The sequence below is a fragment of the Rhopalosiphum padi genome, chromosome 1 (genome assembly GCF_020882245.1).
Source record: "Rhopalosiphum padi isolate XX-2018 chromosome 1, ASM2088224v1, whole genome shotgun sequence".
Classification (NCBI taxonomy): Eukaryota; Metazoa; Arthropoda; class Insecta; order Hemiptera; family Aphididae; genus Rhopalosiphum; species Rhopalosiphum padi.
Window position 1 is genome coordinate 9,235,066 of NC_083597.1, and position 12,136 is coordinate 9,247,201.

Consider the following 12,136-nt stretch of genomic DNA (forward strand, 5'->3'; position numbering starts at 1 on the left):
AGGTATTATTCAATAATGCAAAATATAGGAATATATTAAGTATATAACTATTACAAAATGCTTACGACATTAAATATATAAGTATATAACGTTATAATATTACGTGAATTGATAATAATAATTTTGAAAATTAATTTGCATAATTATTATTAAATATAAGATACATATTAATATATTATGCTAAAGTTAAAAACTAGGATTCAAAATTATAAAAAAAATACATTTATCTACAAGTAAGTGTAATACCGCCTGACGGCTGATACCGGCTTTAATTTACTATTTCAGGTTTCAGATATTTTAATAAAAATAATATCAGAATAGCATGTGTGGTGTCCTTAAATCCGTGGTTGTGTAGTCTACAGCCTACACTGCTTATGTCTTAATCCGGGTTTACAGATAATACAAGATTCATTTTAAAATACTTACCTACTAAATAGTCTAAATAAAATTCATCTATACTGACTATACTATTGTTGACGCCGAGTCCGATCCTACATTTGGAAATTCGTGGTTATCGGACACGACTCGCAAGGTGTTGGAGACGGGAAAGGTTACCTAGTATATGTGTATATAACAATAATATAATCAATTTAAAGAGCTCGGCGCTTACAATTATAATAAATAGTAAACATGATGATAAATACAATAAATAATAATAATTAACGAATGGGCGCCCGAGATATACAAAAATATAGAATAATAAGTCATCTAGCAGTGCTCCGCTCGTATAGAGGGAGCTTACAGCAGAGAACAAGGTACAAAATAACAAATTACCAATGACTGCTTTGGTAGAAACTGTCGTATAATGCTGCGGCTATTCCTCCGGTCCTCCAAGCTAGTAAAGCGACAGCAGCTTGAGATGTGAGACGATCACGTCTAGGGTGTGAGTAGTATATATGCGACTATATGCGTAAGTGTGCGTGAACGATGTATAACGCTGTTTCCCTTACGACACCCTGTTACTGACACTTATACGTCACGTTATAATAACGGACCGTAAGTACGGGAATACACGACGGTTGGTCTGTGTCAGCGATGAGTTGTATCGCTCGAATAAGACGTCGAACTGGACGTAAAACACAACACAGCAGCGATCACGCCGCTGGACTATTGCGTGTGAGGCAGACACGGGTAGGCACGTTACAACCACATGACCAAAACAAAATTTGCAACACACGTTAAGATGGTGGGCGTGCGGAGACTAGGTCCGCACTGGCCGAACGCCGGAGAGCAAAAGAAAGAGCAACTGCAGGTCAGTTGTGTCGGCTGCGACGGGCGGCGGCGATCACAACTTCGCGAGCTTTCGTCCACAGTTGCACCACCTTAGGTGGACTGATTGACTAGATGGCGGGAAACGTATCCGTGATCGAAAAATACTCTGTCCGAGAGAACGCGCCGCAGACCGACGAATTCAATATAAGAATTCAATATAATGTAGTATGCTAAACAGAAAAATACAAAAATAAATATATTTTTCTTTAGTAAAATTTAAAATATCAAATTTATTCGAAATTACCTTAATTTTGTGTTATTTTTATTAGCAAACAGTCAAATTTTATTTAGGTATATGTATTTTTGGGAATAAAGATTTATTAATATTGGAGTTTATTATGAAATATAGAGAATATGAAAGCCAAATAAATGATTAAAATCCAATTGGACCACTTCACAAAAACCGCACATACATAGTGGGCGCTACATGTATAATTAAATTTTTAATGTTTTTTTTTTGTACTGAAAATAAAAAAATTTAATTTGATTTAAATGTTTTTTGGATAAATACAAAATTGCCAATTTGTGAATCTGATTATAAGAACAATTTTGATGGTAAAAAGATTTATCTATATCAAATAGTTTATTTTTTATCAATATTTTTTTGATCAAATTAATTTAGAACGTAATAACTTTTAAAAAAATTGTAATTTTTGATAATTTGCTGACATGAGTAGGTATATTTCTTAAATTATTTACGTATTATTAACAATTTTTATCATACGTTTAAGTAGCAAAATTTTTTTTTTTTTGGTCATGTCCATCTGTTAGGTACACTCTGAATACAAAATACTATATAGATATAACATTAATAATTAATATATCTCTATGCATTATTAACTACTACTTATAAACGAACTCACTATTTGTTCAAAGTCGGAACAGATTTTTAAAATGTTTGAAAAATATAATAATATAGGTACAACATATTGATTATTGTTGTTCTGTGATATTCAATATTTTTTATAAACGTAATATAATTATTTTCTTATCATACATTTGTTATCAAATTATGTGATAATAATAAAATATACTAAAAAAATAAAATGTGTTTTTAGCTATTACCTTTTACCAAAAATATTTTTAAATTAAATTAAACTTACTAAAAAATTTAGAAAAATGTATTTTAATATTTTAGTTGAATTAGTAATTATTGAAGTATCAAGAGTTATTAGTACGTGTTTGTATGTAACAATAAAATAAATAATATTTTAATAGATTAGGTACCTAATTTATAGAAATGTAACAAGCACAACAATCAAATCAAATGAATCATGGAATTAATAATTAGAATCAAAACCCACCTGATATTAAATTATGACTACGACTACCTATTTTATTTACTTTTCAAGTTATGTTTACAATCTATACAACTCAATTATTTGAAGTCAATAATTCCCATTTACTCTAAATTAAGAGGATTTTTTATTAACCTCGTCCCTCCTTTGCTTTTCTTTTACATTCATCACTGATGACACAATAATAATCTAATTTTATGGAGAAATTCATTATAATGGAAAATCTTTGTAGATACCTCGGTAGATACGAAATAATATTGGATTATTTAAAAATGTAAATAATTTAATTTCTTAGACGAAAAATATTAATAGATCAATCTAATGTAAATAATTTAGTGTAAGCCAAACTATGGACCTATGGTATATAAGCAGTGAAGCTCAAAAAATAAAAATTAATAAATAAAAATATAGTAGATAAGGTATATATGTATAGTGTAGTAGGTATAAGGTAAACGGTGTACCTATATAATTATATAATGTCCACAATATTGTTTACCAATAATAATTTTACAGTTTGTCATTTTAGTATGTTTATTGTTTATATGTACCTAAAATGTATATTTGTGTGACTGAATGTGATTATATGACTGCGTTAGGTTAGGATAGTATATATGGCCATTATTTACTTACATCTATGAAAAATCAGTTATGTTATAAATTAAAATAAAATGCCACTATGATTTTTCACGTTCGCTGTTATAGTGGTATAGAAAATATAGTGACAATATTATTATATAATATATATATATATTATCGCAAGGCGTTGAGATTAATGTGTTACGTCATGTTCAGAAAATAAATAATAATAATAATAAAAAAAAACCAACATCTGTCACGGCTATAAGTCTATCTTCCCACAAGAGGGTCGTGAGACAGACCTCTCCGCGAGCCTACTGCTTATACATACATACATATATATATATATATAATTATATTATACCCGAAAGACGTTTGGGAGGGGGGAGCGGGGTATAAAATATCCCTTTGCCATAACATACTTTTTATGTCAACATTTATGTGTGGTATAAAATTAAGTGTTGTGATGCACTGTAGTAGTCACATACAGACCATATTGTACAATACAATTGATCATATTTTGAATATAATGTATAATATAAATATTATACACACAATAAAATGATAATATTATAATATTGATAATTCTTATTTTATATAATATGTGTGTTGTAGATTCTAAGTGAAGTGAAGAATACATTAATTTTGCAATAATATGTGTTTCTTATTTATTTATTTTTATATTTGAAAATACATTTTCAAGTAGATAAAATACTCTAATCATCATCTTCAAGGGAGATTTCTGGTAGAAAATTAGATTTAGTTGATAAATTTGGAACTTTGGAAGGTCCAAATTTAATATTCACATAACTTTTTATAATAATTAAGGGGGGAGGGATAAAAAACATTTATTAGAAATTTAAAATTAGAATGAATTGACCAATTATAAAATTTAAAGGTATATGGACATATGGTTGTTATCTAGGCTTTAGGCATCTCAGAGGTTTTTATTGATATTTAAATTTTTAAATTAATGTTTATTTTAAAATTTATAAACAAATTATAGCTTCTAAATACTAATAACTTGAATAGTAATTAAAGTATCAAATGAAGTCTCCGAAATTTGTTATATTGTACAATTGTAGAATGGAGACAATAACACACCTGCGTGTGACGTCCTCTTAATAATTGTGTATAGCTAATTCCATGTTGTGGATTACGATTACTCGACGTTAAATTATTGTTTTCGATTATTTATCGTAAAATAATTTTACTGTTTATGTAAAATATTAAATAATTAGGTAGGTACCTATAGCTAAAATAGAAATAACTATATTTTATTCGTACTTCGTATAGGTACTACACTCTATTTTCAACAGACTGTTATGTAATAAGCTAAATATTATATAAATAATAAATATATACCTATATATATTTAAAACAAATTTTCATTATAATATTTTAGTTTCAAACAAAATAATAAATTAATTAACTAATGAAAAATGTATGTATTATATTATACTTCCTAAAGTAATTTAATTAATGTGTAAAAAATTTTTCAAATGCGTATTTGATACTTTATCGTATGTTTTAAACGCTTGAAATTTATGTGCCGTATATAACGAATTATCATTATATATTTCAGGCACGTCATCATTGGATGAATTCGGTACACATATACCATATAACCTATTCTTATTCACTTTTTTTTAATAAGTACCCATGTTTAGTTATATGTCTATGTCGTGTATATATACAGAATGGATGATTCACTAAACTCACCCCAATTTTTTCTTTCGACATTGAATAAAAATATTAAAATATTGATTTTTGGAAATTTTTTTGAAAAATTTGAATATCTAACTGATATGATATTAGCTGATAATATAATTAGGATTGATAAATAATAAGTATAATAACTTATTTTACTCACATTTTTCGATATTTTTTCGGTTGAGAATTATTGGGAATTTTTCAACTATAGATGAGTATGAATATCTGCGGATCAGTGAATCCGTAAATAACGTAAGACACTCATTATTTAAAAAACTATATTAACGATTTTGTAAATAGTTTTTTTAATATATTTTAAGTCTTTTAAAAAACTGATTTTTTTAACAAGAGTTAAAGTCTAAAACAGTAAAAACCATTAGCACGACTATAATTACTAAAAAGAAACTTATTTTATTTATTTTTTTACCAGTTTTTATTATTTTTCTAATGTCGACCTTTTAAAAAAATGTTGTTTCGTTATGACTTTTAGTTATTTAAAAGAAATATTTTAAAAAATATTATTGTTTTCCAAAGCTATACAAGTTAATTTTTTTTAACCTGGTTAACTTAAGATTACCTATATATAAGAAAAGTTAAAAATGAATACACAATATTTCATTAAAATGTTAAAATTAAATTAATTTTTTAACTCATTAGTGCTTAGATTTAATATGGTATTTTCTGATATAATAACTCATGATTCTTACGTTAAATGGACCACCCCGTAGATATATTATATAAGGTAATAAGTAAAATTGCGTAACTATTTCTATTAAGTTAAACAAACGCTCAAGTAGGTTAAAATAACAATTATAACAATTCAATAAAACATACTGTAACTAGGGTAAGAAAACAATATAATTTATTCTTAGTCAATAAGGTAACTAGGTTAAGACAGACAAAACATAATGTATAACTAATATTATATTAGTATTATATAATATAAGGCGGATGAAAACTCTACGAGAGGGTCAGTGGTGGTGATCGTGTGACTCGATTACCACAGAACACCGCACGTTAAGTAAAGTATTATGTATTAAATATTGTGTGTGTTCATTTAATTGTATATTTCGAACGATCGGAGTATACGACACATCCAACGAACAGATCTGCGGAATATACAAGATAATACCTGCGATAAAATTCTATAAAATTCAATTTTAATAAATATTAATGTAACATTATTAGAATTATCATATAGTTATATATAAAACAATAAATAAAATAATACCTTTTTTATAAATTTGAACAGAAAACTCTTATAATTCCTTAATTTTAATAGGTGTAATCTTAAACAAATCTAATTGAATTCTTATTTTTCTGTTAAAATCTATTTGTGAATTTTCAATGGCAAATATATACCTATTTTTTCTGCGATATTTTGTCATAACAATTACTCTTATTGTTAATTGTACATTTTCCCTAATAAAATATGGGGAAATATCGTATAAATATATTGACAGTTGGCAAACATAATAATAATTATATATGTGATATTGTTATTATATTAAACTCAATTTTTCTTTTTTTTTTTTATTAGCTATTATTTAGAATATTTATACCGTTATATAATGTAATATTTTTTTTCAGGAATTAACTAATTAATTAATTAATTAATGTTATAATTTCTTATATATTCTTATAAGTTTAGTAAACTATAGCTTTCAAATTTTCCATCAATCCTAACTTCGGAGATGTAAAGGTCAACTGGCAACATTTATGGTATTTTTCCTACAACTCAAACACTTTCCATCAGCTCAACAACTCAACCTCTAAAATCTATGGCATTAGTTCAACAGCTCAACAGGAATTGACAACTTAACAGAAACAATATCTCTATGGAATATTTTAAAAATTGTATAACTTTTAAGATCCTAAGGCAAAATTGTGTTAAATTCAATTATATGATTGAAAATGTGTTAGATCTATTTTTATTTATTATGTGATCTTTTTGTGTTAAATTAATTGGAAATAGTTTTGTGATCTTTTTATGATTTATAAGAAGTGGGCCAGGAATGGTACTACTATATTACATATATATATTCATACGTCTTAATATGTTGTTTTTACGACATTCCTGAATAAATAATCTATCATCATCATGTCTTTATAGATATTATTTCAGGTTTTAACGTTATTTATCTTAACGACTTAAGTAGGTAGGTACTTTCTAGTAACATAATAAAATAAAAATATACAAGTAACATGTATAGAAATAAAAACACGACAGGTGTACCATATTTTCCGGTATAGGTAATAAACTACATACTAGCGTCACTAGTAAATACTAAAAACATAATAATATTATCGTTGTATCTGTGTTATTTCTAGAGATGTAAGCTCGGTAAATTTACCAATTATCTTTTTACAGGTAAATATTTTTGTACCGAAAACATTAGCATGTGACATCTCAAATTAAACGTGTTAACGAGGTGAATATTCATAACATATCAATAGAATGTAATAGTTGATAATATAAACTTAAAACGTAAAAGTTCAATATGCCCACAATTACTGATAGTATATTATCATATTATATAATATATTTCTACAACTATATGATATAAATACATTTATTTGTATTATTAAATTATAATTGTAACTGTTTATATAGGTACAACTAGAAAGATAGACAAATAAAACTAAAAACTAGAATTTATTTGAATTTTGATTTTTGGTGTTAATGTTATAGGTACCTAACTAATGAATCTGATTTAATTAATTTGTAATTTATTTTATAAGTACATTTTTAATATTTATGTGCATATAAAATAACTTAAAATATAAATATAAAAGTCAATAATACACTACAAGGTACTTACATAAAGTCATTCATTAAATTTATAGTACCATGATACCAAGTAGAGTTTCTGGAGGTGTCCCTATGGTGATATAGGTATAAGAATTATCAAAATTTAACAAACTTACAGAATTTACGTAAACTTTTATCGATAAATTACCCAAAAAAAAATTTATGTACATTATACATCTTTAGTTATTTCCAATGAAGGCTCTCGGATGGAAACCACTGAAATCAAGACCAGCGAACTTCTTCATACCACGCCATACCGTCCATACCGTCCGTACAGTCTGTACCGTCCGTACCTACCCAAAATCGCGTGCAAATTATCGCAACATTCGTAAAAATGGTAAGCCTGCGGATGCAAGTTTAATGAAGCCCCGCCGTAACCGCAAGTTGCAACCTGCACGCGTGAGGCTAGAGCTGCGGTAAAAGCTACGACTAGTGTTGCGGCTGCGATTGAAACTGCGACTGGGTTTTCACCAAGCAACATATCGACCACAGACAAACCGAAAAAAATTTGGAAGTACTGCTGGTACATCGCAACCAAACACACCGGAAAATGATTCTGAAAAATGTAATAATTTTTTTGTTTTTTTTTAATTGGATCTTCAAATTATATCTGTTAAGTGTTAAAGTGTTTGTTAAAAATAAAATCAACACAATACCATCAACTAAGATGTGTTTTGTTCTTGTTCACGACTTATGAATAATACTACTTAATAACCTTAAATTACATTATTTATCATATAAATATAATATGTTAATTTATAGCATTACAACACGGGTCAATAAATAAGGGTCAGATCACGATTTTTGCCACATTTATTTATAAAATAAAACTGTCTATGCAGAAGTAAACCACTAAAATAACAAAGGTAGGTACTTTAATTTCGGAGACAAGCTCATATCAGGTCATACATATTTTGTAAATTGTTAGAATTATGACTAATTTTGTATCATTTGAACTTAAAATGCGTAAAAAAACATTTGGTTATTTATTAATGTATTATTTATCGTTTTATAGAAATATATGAACAACATGAATTTTTGCTCTACAATATACTTTTTAGACAATTGTAAATAAAATAATTAAAAAACAATGATTTATTTCATTTGTAAAAAAAATATTGGTAATATTTCTGCTTTTTTATACCCACTATAAAGCAATACATTTATTAAAACCTTTTAGTAGATATGAATGCATAGAGTAAAATTGTACACAAACATTTGCAAGTTTAAATGGTTTCTGAAAACATCTTATAAGAAAACATGAAGTTTTAAGTAGGTACATCACAATATACTAATGGTAGTTTAAATAACTATGAAATAGATAATATTAGTTAGGTTCAATCACAAACAAATTAAACATCCATCATTTCACCTAACAATATTTCATTATCTTACCAAAGTTATTTTGATTTAAATGATTCTATTAACTCTTTTCAAACTTCAGTTGTGAAAATCACAATAACATTAGTAAGTAATAATAATTTTTATAGCAAAAACACTTTTATTATTCAAAATTAGACATTTTTTTGATAAAACCAATAGGTAGTTAATTTACTGAATGTATTCACGTAAAATACAACTAAAGAACCCACATTATTATCACTATTTTATAAAATTATATCAAATATATCTAATTCATTTGAATTGTGTAATTCAGAGTATAATTTAAACAAATGGTTATTGAATGAAAGTGTGTAGCAGTGTTAAAGAATTTAAAATAAACAATGATGAAAATTTTGTAACTACCTTAGGTGAAATTATTTATAAGGATGACTCCACTAAAGGAGTTTTGCTACCAATCAATTTAATTAATTTCTCAAAAGTAATAATAATGTAATTAAAACTTTAAAATACTATTTTGATGAACAATTTAAATGATAATTTTTCATTAAAGCATTTTGTAGAGGGTAGATTATGGAGAGAAAAAATATCTCAGTATCAGAATAAAATAGTAATTCCATATTTCATATATATATATTGATGACTGAAATTAATAATTCATTAGGATCACATGTATTTTTTCATTCCCTGTCCGCAATTTACTGTAGTTTTCTATTATAGAATCAATCAAAACTTTCTAGTATACATTTAGCTGCACTAATTAAGATTTTTGATATAACAAATTTAAGAAACAATTTGTGTTTATAATAATTAATTAAAGAAATTAATGAAATTAAAATAAATGGAATAAATATTAGTACTTCTGATAGTTTTAAAAAAGTTCACTTTATATTAGGATTACCTATTCCTTGGTGATAATTTGGCTGTAAATAGTATATGTGAATTCACTAATTCATTTTCAGCCAATTATTTTTGTATTCTGTTAAGTTAATAAAAATTTATCTATTTTATCTTACAAACTATGCGAGGAAAATAGTTTATTACTCCGTAATATTTTTAGTTATTTGGAAAATATAACTACATCTATATGTTATTACTGTCTGGAATTTACCAAGAATCAATTTTATATAAAATATCATCTTTTCACATGACAAACAATTAGGAGGTAGACATTATGCATGATAAATTTGAAAGAATTTGTTATTATAATATGTGTTATATCATAACATATTACACAGAAGTAGTTAAAATATAGATAATAAACATTTTTCACAAACCTCCGCTCTCTGAAATTGTTTTTCTTCCTTTTCAGTCAATGTAGTCATTGGTATATTAATTTCATATCCATCATTTATCTTTTTTCCAATACCCATCATATTTTCCATAAACTTTTTTGCTGCATCTTTACCTCTATACATTATTATCTTTGTTGGAATTTTAAATTGATGCAATAGCTTTTCTGTTATACTGTTATAGTCAACTTTAAAATAAAACGCATAACTCATAATTTCATGTAAATGAGTAATATGGGTTTTAGAAACCTTAGATTTTTTACTACTTTTATTCAACTCTATAGTCTGTTTTAGGTTTAAAATACATTCAAAGTCAGCATAAATAACAAACGGTATTCTATTGGTTTTTTTATAACTTTTAAAATATATGAATTCATCATCTTTTCCTTCTTCAAACATTATTGGTCTTCCTAATTCATTCTTATCACACATTGCTTATGTTTAATCAATCCTTCTTCACCCCAAAGTTTACTTTTACACGGTTTATTCCCGAAAGTTGTAAAACATCTCTTACAAATAATTAACTTAGAACAATTTTTAGTTTTCTGACTTCTAATAAATCTTGAGAAATCTTTAATATAACAATAATGTGATGTTTTATCGTTATTATATAAAAATAGATCAAAATGATTTTTCTTTCTATTTTACTTGTACACAAAGGAAAAATATTACTTTTATTATTTAAACTATAAATATTAACTGAAACATTGTTTATAGACGTTCAAATTTTTTTATTTGTTTTATTGGTGTCGGAAAATCAATACATTTAAAATTTAATCCACATTTTTTTCTAGAATATTGAAATACGTTTGGTTAAATCGTGATTTATTCGAACGTTTATCATATTTGCTAAGTATAGAATATTTAAAACAATATACATCTTTATTTCTAACATTTATAATGGCTTTTTTTTTTTTATAAATATAGGTAAATCAAGATATGATCTTCCTTTCAAAGGGTTTACTAAATTAATTCTTAATTGTAACCCATCTATTGATACAAGTGACCAACCTGAACCTTTTGCAATAAAATTTTGTTCCTCAGTTAATATTTTATTAAACATTCTGTTCAATAAAATAGTAAAATCAGATGAACTACATGCTAAAATGTTTGAAGTTTTAAAAGCCATATGCTGAATATCATAGGTTACTGGACGTTCGTAAACAGTGTCAACATGTATATTAAATTTTATGGATGTATTTAGACATGATTGTTTCAACTTTAAAATTAGCTTATCTGAAATATGACTAAAAAATGATTTATAATCTGTATATTTCTTATAGTTCTTGATGATGAAAGTTTTTGCACATTTTTTAAATCTCTCGATTTCAATCAGTTCGGTTCCCGACGTATTCATACACTGATATTTTGTGATTACTTTTCTTTTCATAGTGAGGCTATAATAAAAAAAAAAAATTTTTTTTTCTCTTTAAATATATATGAATATTTTATTTTTATTAAATAAAAAAAATCATTGAGTAAAATAAATAATATCTAATGTTTCAAGTAATATAAATTTAATTAATAAAATCAATAGGTTCTGTTAGTGCTTTCATGTCGCGTAACAATACATAAAATTTATTACATAGGTTATGAGTTGAATTATCTCTTTCAAAACTTGTATACGAATAAAGGGCATAATAATTTTTCACAAGCTGTTGTGTTTCCTTTAATTTTTTTCTTTTTCTGTGTCAAATGAGTATGTTTTTGCTAAAAAATTTTCATGTTTTAACATTTTAATGTCTCTTTTAATTAAAGTTAGCGCAGCTTTTTTTCTCTCTGATCTAGTATTTCTTGTTTTTCGTTGTTATCCATTTGATTTTTTAGTCTTT